General features: G+C 52.2%; 1 long non-coding RNA gene across 1 annotated transcript; it reads left to right on the forward strand.

The window, feature by feature from the left end:
- The first annotated feature begins 594 nt into the window (after nucleotides 1–594).
- Nucleotides 595–3,952, forward strand: LOC129603925 (uncharacterized). Its single transcript, XR_008694317.1, has 2 exons — nucleotides 595–3,528; nucleotides 3,614–3,952. It is a non-coding gene; the product is annotated as an uncharacterized LOC129603925 (long non-coding RNA).
- The last annotated feature ends 10,256 nt before the right edge of the window (nucleotides 3,953–14,208 follow it).

The raw sequence follows: 14,208 nt of genomic DNA on the forward strand, positions 1-14,208 counted from the left end.
CTGCCTGCATCCAGTCCCTGGTCCTACCATCCTGCCTGTGCTCTGTTGTTGCTTGTTGTTGCTTGTTGCTGTTGCTGTGCTTTTCTATCTCTCTATCCTCTCACCCCAACCGGTCGAGGCAGATGGCCGCCCACATCCAGTCTGGTTCTGCTGGAGGTTTCTTCCTCGTTAGAGAGGGAGTTTTTCCTCTCCACTGTTGCTGTCAAATTAAATGCTTGCTGTATGTGGGATTTGTTGGGTTTAGTTGTGTGAGGTTTTAAACCTTACTTTGTAAAGTGCCTTGAAATAACTTTGTTGTGATTTGGCGCTATATAAATAAAATTGAATTGAATTGAAAATTGAATTGAATTGAAAAGTGTATTTTGCTCAAAGCATCAAAATGCTCTTAAATGAAAATGTTAAATGGTATTAATAGGAAGGCGTCAACTTGAGTTTGAAACCATAATGGAGCGGTTCTTTACAGTAACTTCCAACCAATAACCAATTTTTTCTTTGACCACCAGATGTCACTACAGATACTGTGTTGAAAGCTTTGAGTAATGAACCTTTTTTGATACAAGCTTCAGTGCATCTGAAAACCTTCATTTGCTTATCACTACTGGAAGGCTGAAAAAAAGGGGGGCTTGGGGAACAATCATGCAATGAATGATGAGAATACTGAGAGGCTTAAATACCGGGTTTATTACTGATAGACTGCAGCTGATGAACCACAATACTGGGTGTAAAGCAGGGCGGGACTAGAATGAGAACAAGGCTGATTTTCCTTTGACAACTGTAGGTGTCAACAGCCTTGTTTAGGTTATCCACACCTCCTTGATAAACAAGTTGAGGTGCATGATTGCTTCAGACTTCCTCTTTACCCCTTTGCAGAGTTCTGGTTCCCTATGCTTTGTGCTCAAAGGAGCACATTCTTCATTTGTCTACTGTAGGACACCACCATGGTAGTTTTGGTGAAGGCAGAGACAGATGACAGAATCTGCCTCGGTTACAGCTAGAGGTGTTGGAAGATAATAAAGACTACTTTCGAACAACTCAGGTTTTGACAGCTCTAGGTCAAAGGTCACTTGATCTTTTCACTGTTGAACTTGCCATGTCAGAGTGCACTTGATCTTTAACCACGTGTGTCAGAGTGCACTTGATCTTTAACCCCGAAAGTCAAAGTGCACTTGAACTTTAACACCCAAAGTCAAAGTGTACCTACTCTTTGACCCTGGTCTATGCGTCAAGTCGGCCCTGTGTCGTTTCAGAAAGAGCAGATTTTGAAACAATTGCATTTGTAGTATTACAGTGTTATGTTGGTGTACAACAACAACATCTGCAACTTGCAAAGCATATACCCTTGCATCGTTGAAAGTCCTCTGTGTTGTTGGTCAGAGGAGTCCTCTCGGTCTGCAGTCATACGGCATTTTTGACACACACGCACACACACGCGCACACACGCGCCCTGACCAATTGTTTATGGTTCGCGTCTGCCTTTTACCCCCAGTCTCTGGCTCTTTCCTATATGATCCCTCAACAGACCCAAAGTCATAAACCTGATTAGGCATCAAGTGGGCCTGTGTTGTTTTAGAAAGAGCAGATTTTGAAACAGAGATTTTGCATATGTAGTATTAGAGTGTGCTGCTGGTGTACAGCAACAACATCTGCAACATGTATGCAATGTAACACACACACTGTCACGAACACACGGCTGAGGACCCAAATGCACTCGAGGACTTGGTGAATTAAGCAGGGTTTTATTGTACAGCGTCGTCAGGCAGTCCGGGTCATACACAATGTATCTCAGCATGAGGCACAATGAGGAACAGGCGAGATCAGGTCCAAGAGACAGTCAGACGGTCAGACAAATGCCACAATCCAGGACGAAGGTACAGAGGAGGGTCAGGCAGAAATCGACGGTTGATAACAGGCAGGATCAGCAAAACGAGATAACAATACAAGAACGCTGGATAGTGGTGCAAGGACTCAACAATCTGGCGAGGTACTGGTGTGAGAGGTGAAGACTAAATACTGGTGTTGATTTACTAATTGCAGACAGGTGTGGATAATGACCGGTGGAAACGGGAACAGCTGTGACATCTGGTAAACAGGAAGTAAAGCAAGAATAGAAACAGAAACCGGGAGTGCTACCAAAATAAAACAGGAAATGAAAACTGGAACCAAAACATGACATGGGTGACAAACTGAGTCCTTACAAAATAAAAACAGATCAGGAACCGGATCGTCACACACACGCGCTGTAATAGGGTGGAAAAATCATTCTCATTCATCTCAACTCAACTCAACAAACAAACTCTCACCCCCTCAAGGTTCTGTCGCATTTTAAGCGCCGACATTTAATGTTGTGTTTGACCGTCCGATTATTTATGGTCAGCGTCTGCCTTTTACCCCCGGTCTCTGGCTATTTTCTATCTGATCCCACAACCCCTAAAGTCATAAAGCTAATGCATCATGTCTTTGAAACTCGGTGTCCCACCCCTTCTGATAGCATGGCACTCCCGCATGCAGGAGTGAGAATGTAAACATCTTCACCCCGGTGCAATAAGGCGATTCCACCAGGGGCCGGGAGAATTGTTAAAAAACACAGCGTTATAATAGCAATCGAAACATGATTATACAAAAATACCGCTATAACCCGTTACACCGCAGGAGTGTTCGGAGGAGCCCTCCTTGGAAATACAGGGTGTTAGGACATCATCGAGGGCTATGTTGATTTGTTATGCGAAACAAGAGGTGTGAGGGTGTCCCCAGGGGTCATTCAAGAGTCACACACTTTCTAGTAGTATTTAGAGCGTATATAGTCTAATCTATAACATAATATGATAACGATGATATGAATTACCGTTTTAACATCGCAGAATTATCCTGAGGAATCCTCCTTGAAAAGACAGTATAAAAAGTGGAGAGGTGTTAAGGAGGGATAGGGCCTTAGCAGGAGGGGGTTTGGGGTGTTGTAAAACCATTTGATCAGTTTCTGGGTGACTTTTATGGAGAAACCTGGTATAAATAAAGGCGGAGTTGAAGTTTCAGAATCAACCCGAACCCAGGCCTTCACGCTAGATCTTCGTCGGACGTTCAAGCAGCGGTATGATTCGAGGTAAAGCTCCGGCGGATCTCATTTCTTTGATTCTCCTGAAAATATGTGCTAACAAATTTCGTCCGCGTCAGCTCCTGCATCTTATGCCGCTCGTGGAGCTTGTCTGCCAGAAAGGCAAGACTTCATACGTATGACCTCTTTTGCAAAATCAACCATTATTAGATTGTTGAACGCTTTGAAACAGTTTTCTTTTTATGGGAGATCGCCTTGCGCTACAGCGTCACCAGAGCCAAGAATTCCAACTGCAGTATAGGCGCCAGGCAGTTTAACAAGCATTCAGCGCCTTCCCAGCCGGAGAGGCCCTAAGATTCGTCGGTCAGTTATTACATAATATAAGCCGATACATTTGAGCGTGCTGACAATAACGGCTGTTTTATTTTTTCTGAAAAAAGACGCTAATCAGCCGCCACGGACCGATCACAGTCTCAACGGTGAGTACGGATATTGTGAAGCATGATTATATAGTTTTTATTACGCCGGTTCTGTTGAAATAAACTCTGCTTTTCATTCACGCAGTATCAGACGACGCACTTCTGGAGGTGTCACCGGACCCCGGAGAGATATTTACTGCCGGCGAATGCATCGTCACCCACCCTGGAGCCGCCGCAGCAGCCACAAGAAGAAGAACAACAACAAGAACCGCGGAGCCCCGAAGAGGAGTGTCTAATCGGCGAGCTGGAACACGTGTTGTTCAGACAGCCGAGCGTGGAGCCTTCAACTTCAGAGAGCGGGGCCCCTGTGCTTCTAGCAGAGCAGAGCATCCCGGAACACAGGAGGCGAACCCCCGTGTGTCGTCCGGGGACTCCTCTTCCAAGGGGTCGTTCCGGTAAGTTTCTTTTTTTTTTTTTTAAAACATTTTTTTAAGAGGGTTGTTTCTACGGCCTGTGACTAACTCAAGACTGTTGCCAATCAGATTCTGCTCGTCCGGGACTACGAGGGAGAAGACTGGGCCTGGGACGAGAAGGCGTCCGCATCTTCATCGAGGCGGAGCTGCATGCGTTCGAACATTTCCAGCGGATCTCCCAGTGTTTATATCCGCCGGATCGCTACAATGAATGATTTGCTCCGCACGCTGATGTGAAAACTGAGTTGGAATGTCATTCATTTGAATATTAAACAACAAGATGGCTGATGAAAACTCTGATCTCAATGATTTACAAGCCGAATTAGAAGATGTGTTAACTTTGATATCCAATGGCCAAAGAGGGTTTCGGGGTGTGATTATAACCACCAAACCTTTTGATCGGTTGGATGAATTGGTCAATGATTTGGTGGTGAGAGTCGGAAGTGTGTCTCCGGTCTACTCCCCGAATCGCGACTATGACTTTCCTAGCGGGGGTGATGAGTATGTTTCTGATTTTAATCGATTAGAACAGTCTGTAAACCGCTTCATTGAAAGACTGCAAAATCCCAGCCAGAGAAATAATGAACTCCCGTCAGAGGAGGGCGCACCCGAGTGCGGGGACAATGAAGATGCTCCGGAAGGAGCTCCTCCGAGTAGAGACGGCAACCCAGAAGCACCCCCCGACGGACCCCCGATGCACGATGCGGTGCAGAGGGGAAGCGGGGCCTCCGATGAAACCAGGATTGTAACCAGAAACAGTTTCAATAACTTTAAAATAAGGCGATTGCTTAATATAGGGCAAACGGACGAGGCTGATTACGGACACTTTTACGGGACTGTTATGGGGAATGTTGGCGAGCTGGTGCAGCAGGCTTTAAATCAGACTCAACAAGGCGACATTATCCAGCTCGAGCTCAGGGGGGACATGCTGCGGCGCTGTTCAGTCCAAAATGGAAGTGTTGACGGACGGCAGCTTGGAGCTGGTGATTCAGGTGGTGCGCAACCCTTGAGAGGGTGGTAAAAGGCTGTTGGCAAAGACCCTAGACTGCGAAACTGTTCAAAAGCAGAGGTTCATGTACATTGTCAACAATCGGAATAATGAGCTCTGTTTTTCCATCAACCTGGCGCATCTGCTCTATCCAGAAATCACAGACGCCGAGGCTAAAAGGAGGGGGCACGATCTTCAGCAACGGGCCGGTTTAACGGCGCAGACGCCGGTGTGTTTCACGGACGTGGAGAAGTTTGAAGAGCTTGTTCAGTGTCGGATTGTAATCTTTTACAGAACAGATTTGAAGCGCCTCAACATGTTTCACACTGCAAAGCAGTGGCCTGGTAAACCTTTTTCTCCTTTTTCAAGATTCTTCTTTTCGAGAATCATTATTACGGTCTAAAGAACACCTGCGCTTTCATCGGAACGAAAATATTTGTGCAGTCATTGCTACACCGGTTATGATGAGTTGCTGAATCATAAATGCGAGGGGCGTTGTAACGTGTGTCTTAATGCTCCGTGTGCGGCCACGCGGCTGGCAGCCGGTGGGGGCGTAGTGTGTGAATATTGCAACCGTTGGTGTGCCTCGGGCCTTTTGTCTTGCAAAACACAGGGAGAAGGTGGGGCGCCCCGTGACTCAGAAGCACGCGAGCATTTGTGACATGCACAAGAAATGTCACCGCTGCGGGCTCTTGTATTACGTCTCCCTGGGTTCAAATGCCAAAGCTGCACAAATGCCCGGACGTTAAATGCTGCATCTGTGGCGGTGTCAAATATGCAGGGGCGACCGAGCCTCATCGGTGCTACATATGTCAGGTTCTGGTTCTGTTCTCGGTTTTATTTTGTAGGACTCTGTTCATCAGCCTTATATTCATGTTTTGGGTTTCCATTTCCTGTTTTATTTTGGTAGTCTCCCGGTTTCTGTTTTTGTTCTAGCTTCACTTTCGGTTTACGTCACGTCACAGCTGTTCCTGCTTCACCCGGTTATTGTACACACCTGCAGTTCATCAGAAATCACTCACCTTGCATTTAAGCACCCCTTCTCACACCAGTACCTCGCCAGATCGTGGATTACTGATTCTCGCGTTCCAGCATTTCCGAGTTCTGTGCATCCTGTTATTGACCTAGTTCCGTCCTTCTGACCACCGTTCTCGCCTGATCCTTACCGACCCTGTAAGTCTTCGCTCCGTTAATGAACACTGCCTGTTTTAAGACCGTTCTAAGCCTGTCGATTTGGATTCGAAGATCTGTGCCTTTCCCGTATTGACACCTGCCTGTTACCGGACCCGAGTAAGCTATTTCCCTGGTGTGCTAAAAGACTGTTAACCTGTGTATGACCCGGACTGCCTTGTGACTTCGTTTCTGGAATAAACCCACCTTTTTTCACCATCCGCATCGTGTCCTGGCGCCGTGCATTTAGGTCCTTTATATGCCGTTCGTGACAGAACGATCTGGCCAGACTTGGACCCAGCCAGCGCCCCGCCTTCACCCCGGTCAGTCGCCGCTGTCTCTCCTTTGTTTCCCTCTCTGTTCAGCTCCGTGTACAAGCCGTTCACCAGAGCAATGGATCTCGTTTGCCTAAGTTTACCGGAGGACATCCGTGGCGATCTCCAGGGCTTAGCCAGGAGATATGCGGAAGCACCCAGCCCCCAGGTTCGGCTCTCCGTGGTAGAACTGGCCATCGAGATACTGGAGGACGAATACTGGTGGCGTGAGTACCCCGGAGTGCAAGCGTATTTCGATGGGCTCCGACTAACGCGGAGGGACTTGACACGCGCTCTGCGCGTATCGCCTGGCCGCGCCTCCGTCGCCGCTCCGGCGGTTCCCGTTCCTGACGCCGCTCCGGCGGTTCCCGTTCCTGACGCCGCTCCGGCGGTTCCCGTTCCTGACGCCGCTCCGGCGGTTCCCGTTCCTGACGCCGCTCCGGCGGTTTCCGTTCCTGACGCCGCTCCGGCGGTTCCCGTTCCTGTCGCCGCTCCGGCGGTTCCCGTTCCTGTCGCCGCCCCGGCGGTTCCCGTTCCTGTCGCCGCCCCGGCGGTTCCCGTTCCTGTCGCCGCGCCTGCGGCTACAACCCAAGCTCCAGACGCCGCCGGTTCGGTTCACCACACGGACCCCGCTACAGAGACCCAGCCCCTGCTGCTCTCAGCGCCTCAGACGACGGTCAGCCGCAGGCGCCCCAGACGATGTCGGCGAGGGCACGGTTCCAGGGTCCAGGGCCCAGAGACCTTGGTCGCGGGGACCGAGCAGCCCTCTTCTCCGGCGGAAGAGTCCCTTGGTTTTCCGACTGACTGTGTTCCGTTTATAGCAGGCATCCCAGATGGCGTCGCACGGCAGATCCACCTCCACTGTTCTCCTCCGGTTACGTTCCTCTTCGCCCACCTCATGAACACAGCCGAGTCGGCAGCAGACCAGGGCACGAGAGAACAATTGTTTGAGGAGGCTGCCGCTCTCGTCCTGAGGGAACCGGTCCTGCGTGAGGTTCTGCCACTCCCAGGCCTGCAGCCAGCAGCCGCTCCATGTCCCACCTCTCAGTCAGGTCAGTCAAGCCACGCTCAGTTTCCAGCCCCAGTTCAGCCATGCTCTGTTTAGGCTCCAGTTCCACCTCAGTCGTGCCCCGTTCCGGTTCCAGCTCAGCCTTGCCATGCTCAGATCTCAGCCCAACCGCGCGCCGTTCAGTCTCCAGTCCAGTCGAATCTAGTCCACGTTCCAGTCCAGTCGAGCCCAGTTCAGTCTCCAGTCCAGTCGAGCCCAGTCCAGTCGAGCCCAGTCCAGTCGAGCCCAGTTCAGGCTCCCGTCCAGTCGAGCCCAGTCCAGGTTCCCGTCCAGTCCCGTCTAGTCCCGGTCCAGGTTCCCGTCCCGTCGAGTCCTGTCCCGGTCCAGCCCAATCACGTTCCTGTCCCAGGTCAGTCCAGTCATGTTCCTGTCCCAGGTCAGTCCAGTCACGCGCAGGTCTTGTCCCAGCCAGAGGGCACCACCTGTCGAACAGGTGCTATGCACACCCGATCAGGCCCGACGTCTGCTCCGTCGAGCTCGGCAGCGGCAAGTAGCCATGCAAGCTCCAGAGGAGACGCCGTTTCAGTCCCTGCTGGCTCCTGTGAGGAGCCTGAGGGCAGCGCCGCCGGCTCCTGTGAGGAGCCTGAGGGCAGCGCCGCCGGCTCCTGTGAGGAGCCTGAGGGCTGCGCCGCCGGCTCCTGTGAGGAGCCTGAGGGCAGCGCCGCCAGCTCCTGTGAGGAGCCTGAGGGCAGCGCCGCCGGCTCCTGTGAGGAGCCTGAGGGCAGCGCCGCCGGCTCTAGTAAGGACGCCGGTCCTGTTCCTGTCGGCCAAGTAGCGGCCGTTCCAGTTCCTGTCGGCCAAGTAGCGGCCGTTCCAGTTCCTGTCGGCCAAGTAGCGGCCGTTCCAGTCCCTGTCTCTGTCGGCCCTGTAGCTGCCGTGCCAGTCCCTGTTTCTGTCGGCCCTGTAGCTGCCGTTCCAGTCCCCGTTCCTGTCGGCCCGAGAGAGGTCGTTCCTGTTCCTGTCGGCCCGAGAGAGGTCGTTCCCGTTCCTGTCGATCCGAGAGAGGTCGTTCCCGTTCCTGTCGACCCAAGAGAGGTCGTTCCGGTCCCTGCGCTCCTCCAGGAGGAGGTCGCGCCAGCCTGCACCCTCCACGCGCCACTGTCCGCGCACCTCCGCGCCAGCTGCAGTCCCTGCGCACCTCCAGGAGGAGGTCGCGCCAGCTGCAGTCCCTGCGCACCTCCAGGAGGAGGTCGCGCCAGCTGCAGTCCCTGCGCACCTCCAGGAGGAGGTCGCGCCAGCTGCAGTCCCTGCGCACCTCCAGGAGGGGGTCGCGCCCGTCGCAGTCCCGGCGGACCATCAGGAGGGGGTCGCGCCCGACGCAGGCCCGGCGGACCTCCAGGAGGGGGTCGCGCTCGTTGTAGTTCCTGCCGACCCCCAGGAGGGGGTCGTTCCCGTCGCGGCTCCGGCCGCTCCTGATCGGTTCCTGGCGGCTCGGCTCCGGCCGCACCTGCATCGGTTCCTGGCGGCTCGGCTCCGGCCGCACCTGCATCGGTTCCTGGCGGCTCGGTTCCGGCCGCACCTGCATCGGTTCCTGGCGGCTCGGCGCCGACCGCATCTGCATCGGTTCCTGGTGGTCCGGCGCCGACCGCATCTGCATCGGTTCCTGGTGGTCCGGCGCCGACCGCATCTGCATCGGTTCCTGGTGGTCCGGCGCCGACCACGTCTCCACGTCTGTTCTTGCATCATCTGCCGGACGGGTGGCCTTGCCCTCGGCGCCTCCTGCTGGTTGGATGGCGCTGCCTCCTTCGGCGCCGTCCGCCTCGACTCCGCCACCGCCTCGGCCGTTCGCCTGGGGTGACCCCCCTCCTGCCACGACGATGGCGAAGCCTCTGCCGCCGTCGCCCACCACGATCCTGGGACTCCCCTGCTGCCACCCTCCAAAAGAGGGGGGTTTGCTGGGCCCCATGGGGCTGTTGGGGATGAACTCTGAACTTTCGGCTTCCGTTTTTATGAACTCCTGATTTGACCCTCCTCCAGTCCTCCCTCCGCCCACCCTGCTTGTTTGTCTTGAGGGGGTGGGATTCGGTCCCTCCTCCTGTGACCACCCTCCGCCCGCCCTGGATTGGGGGGGGGGGCTTCCGTGGGCGCCGTGGAAGACGCCCTAGAGGGAGGGGTACTGTCAGGTTCTGGTTCTGTTCTCGGTTTTATTTTGTAGGACTCTGTTCATCAGCCTTATATTCATGTTTTGGGTTTCCATTTCCTGTTTTATTTTGGTAGTCTCCCGGTTTCTGTTTTTGTTCTAGCTTCACTTTCGGTTTACGTCACGTCACAGCTGTTCCTGCTTCACCCGGTTATTGTACACACCTGCAGTTCATCAGTAATCACTCACCTTGCATTTAAGCACCCCTTCTCACACCAGTACCTCGCCAGATCGTTGATTACTGATTCTCGCGTTCCAGCATTTCCGAGTTCTGTGCATCCTGTTATTGACCTAGTTCCGTCCTTCTGACCACCGTTCTCGCCTGATCCTTACCGACCCTGTAAGTCTTCGCTCCGTTAATGAACACTGCCTGTTTTAAGACCGTTCTAAGCCTGTCGATTTGGATTCGAAGATCTGTGCCTTTCCCGTATTGACACCTGCCTGTTACCGGACCCGAGTAAGCTATTTCCCTGGTGTGCTAAAAGACTGTTAACCTGTGTATGACCCGGACTGCCTTGTGACTTCGTTTCTGGAATAAACCCACCTTTTTTCACCATCCGCATCGTGTCCTGGCGCCGTGCATTTGGGTCCTTTATATGCCGTTCGTGACAACATACAAATTCTGCCGACTCCTGAAACTACCACAGACGTTATTTCAAATAAGAAGTTGTTGTTCTATGACTTTGAGACGTATCCTGATGAGAAGGGCACGCACGTGCCCTTTTACGTCTGCGTGATGAGGGTCAATAATAGCCGCCCGTGGGGCTGTTACGGGCCCAACTGCGCCGTAAAGCTTCTCAGGCAGTACAGGGCTAAAAAGTACAAAGATTCAGTGTTTTTGGCTCACAATTCGAAAGGTTTTGACAGGAATATTCTTTAGTCGAAAATAATATTAATCAACTAAAACGTTCCTTTTTGAATCAATCTTGAGAATGGAATCGTAACAAGCGTAGACCACTAGCGTAGTCGTCTGCGCTAGAGCCGTACAGCGCATCTCCAGGCGCAAGGTGGCTGCCTTGACCGGAGGCAGAGCTCAGCCCTCCTCCTCCGGGGCCACGTTGAACGCGTAAAGCGTATAACCTTGCTCATAATTTCTTCTATTAAAACACAGAGGCTGGTCTTTCAGATGCTGCCCGGTAACGGTGATTAAGCCCTTGGTCAGTGCGGATTAGTGTCCTATGCGCACGGCGGGGGACACGGTCACTTTCTTTACAAACAGAGAAGCGCCCAGCACATGCAGCTTAAAATCGGCGTTTGCCGCGTGCATCAGGCAAAAGGCGTTGCTGGCTCTTGTAAGTTTAACTCTTAAATCGACAGAATTTAAGAGCAGCCTCTCGCAGAAAAAGATATCCGCGTGTAGGGGGCCCAGGAGATGGAATTCGCGCGACTGAGCGCTGAACCTGGCCCTCGCAACAAAGCCGCTCTTTGGCCCGTTATTCACCACGTGAGAGTCCATGGCACCTGCCGTGTCCTGAACTCACTTTTAGATATATTCTGGGGAGTAATTCAGCAAAGCCTCAATCAGGGATCTGTAAGCGTGAGTGTCGCTTAACTGCGAGATCAGCCGATCCCCCAGAGTCACATCGCATTGGCTAAATATTGTATTCAGAGGATAGTTTTTTTTTTTTTGTTCTGTCCAGCAGTTTAAAGGGGTGGGGGGTAAGGGGTGCAACCAGCTGCTGAAACCAAACAAATCTGTTAAGTAAACAATCAGAGCAAGAAAAATAAATAAATAAGAAGCAGGGATGTACCTTAGGCTAACACATTCATAACTAAACAACTGTTGTACTGTGGTTTACCTTGGAGATTAATACTAATACCAATAATAGTGTTAAGGTATGTGTATGTGAGTATGTGCACATACTCATACAAATATATACATATCATATACATACACATGTGCATTGTTATACATATCCCATACTACTTAATAAAAGTCATGACATAGAACACCACAATTTCCATATTCACACATTATTGATATTGGTAGTGATAAGTATCAGTAATACTTACAGTTGAATTTGGCAAGTGTCCCACTACAAGGTTAGTAAGGCTGTAGCTTAATATTATTCACCCAAAGGGTGAGGCAGACGTTGGTGCATAAACAATGCCACTTGTGGAAACCAGGGTGATGTGAGGGGCTCGGCCACTACGCCCATCCAGCAAGCAGAGGAAAGAATCCTAGCAGCTAGGGAGCCCACGCACCTTCAGGTCCAGGAGGGCAGGTGTTGCGACCCAAGACGCCCACACAGAGCCCCCCAGGCAGAGCTGTAGCAGCCACAGAGACAGCACCTGAGGTCAAATGGGCCACCGTGGGTCAACGCCGTCCGCCCCATGAGAACCAGGGGCAAACACTCCCGCCGGTAGGAGGGTCGGCCTCAGAGAGTGGAGCCCGAGGACCCACGGTCCGTAGGGAGCCCGCTAGGAGACGCCCCCGCGCCCAGAGTGGGGCCCACCCTCAGTCCACCACCCCCACACAAGCGGAGCAGGGCCTACCCCATCGGCCCGACCCCATCCCCTGGCACAACACCGGCCTGCAGCACAAGGCCAGCAATTGGTGGGAGTCAGCAGAAAAGAGACCACCCAAGTAGACGATCATCGTACCCCGGGCGGAAAACCGGACTCCCCACACTCCAACCGCACCACACGCATACAAACTCACACAAACACAGGCACATACACCCACGCGTACAACACACATCATCCCGTCAACACATACACACACCATAAACTCTCTCACAACAAACTAGTCAATCATACGTGAACCAATGCACTATCAGATACATTCTCGCACCTACACCATTCGTCCTACTGAGCCCCGCCCAACTCCCGCTGGCTGACGGTGTCCCCCAGACAGTGCCCCCCTCACCCTAAATGTCTTTTTGCAGTTAAAACTGGGTGGTGATCTCTCCACCAGGGCCAGTGGGCGAGGCCACAACTGGCCTTAGCCCCAGGCCCCAGTGAAAGAGCCCACCCCGGCCCTAAATATATGTGTATGTGGCTAAGTATGGGAAACTTTGGGAGATTGCCAATTCTCCGAGGGGTCCAGCAGACAGAGCCATCAATGGGAAGGCTCCGTCCACTGGCCCCTCGGAAGGAGCCCCCAGATTCCTGGACGGGTGTGTATGGCTAATGCAATTAAAACTGCAGAGCATCTCACTTGGGAGGGACGGAACCACTTCCCGGTAGCACCGATCCCTCCATCAGCAGAACGCCCCTTGCAGACCTAAGTGGATGAATGTGAAGAAATGTAGTTGGGAAGCAGAGCACCAGGGTCCGCAGAGCCAGGTTCCCGACTGGCAGACCCCCCCCCCCCAACAGGCCTGAGCAGTCACCAGAGGACGTCGGACCGCTAGGGCAGGCAGCGCCCCACCCGAGCAGGGGCAGCACCCCAAGGGAGAGACACCCCTCCGGGCACAGGCAGGCACCCCCGTAGGGACTCCCCCGGACGCAGGTCACCCAGGTCTCCACCCCCAGGTCCGCCCCCCGCACACCGGCAGGGAGGCCCGCCTCTACTCCCCGGAGACAGGCACACGCCAACCCTCAAAATGGCCCCACTCCAGCACAGGGCCGCCGGTCTCAGCAGCCACCCAACACCCGCCGCAGGGGACCCACGCGGCCAGCCCAGAATCCACCAGTCCTGTTGGCACCCCCAACCACCAGTCACCCCCCCCCACCACTGTGCCAGACATGATGCAGCACCCGAGCCCCACGCATCCTTACCTGGAAATGGAATCAATCAGAGTATAGTTTTTGCTCATTGATTTGATGAAGCAGACAATGTGTCTAAGGTGGTATAATCTAACAAGCTGTTCAGGTACTGAGTAATGCTTAATTTTTTTAGTTTTCCAGTTCATAGGGATGATGATGATCTTCTTTGCGACACAGAGGGCAGAAAGGAGTGTGTGTGATGAGTTTGTCTCTAGATCAAGCCCACTTAGATCTCCTAGAAGACAAAGTGCAGGGGCCGCTGGGATTGGACAGCTTAACTGGGTTGACAGGTGTTCACATACTCTTTGCCAAAATTGCTGCACAGGTGAACATGACCAGAATGCATGTAGGAATCTATCTGCTGTGTTATCTGTACAGTGAGGGCAAATATTTGAGTTTGTGAGACCCATTTGGAACATCCTTTGTCCTGTATAGTGAGTTCTATGAAGGATTTTGTATTGTATTGGTTGTAAATTTTTTGTCATTCTGAATAAATTAGAACATATATTATTCCAGAACGTGTTATTAGTGGTGATGTTGAGGCTCACTGTCTAGTCTACATTGGAAATTAAGATATAGATTTTGGATACTGTCCTTTTCCCTGATATATCAATAAATCGCTCTATTACTGGTGGTGGTTGCATGTGGATGGCAGTATTCTTACTTTTTGCATTAAGTATTGACTTCAGTTGTTGTTATTCTAAGAAATTGGCACTAGTGATTTCATAGTGGGACACTAATTCTTCAAAAGAGGTAAACTTGTCTCTTGTGAAAACATGTTTCAGGTGTGTTATTGATATGCCAAGTTGGAAAGTGTATTGCCTTTTTGTTTTGTTTGATGTCTGGATTGTTCCAGAGAGGTGTGTTTTGGCAAA

The sequence above is a fragment of the Betta splendens genome, chromosome 4 (genome assembly GCF_900634795.4).
Source record: "Betta splendens chromosome 4, fBetSpl5.4, whole genome shotgun sequence".
Taxonomy (NCBI): Eukaryota; Metazoa; Chordata; class Actinopteri; order Anabantiformes; family Osphronemidae; genus Betta; species Betta splendens.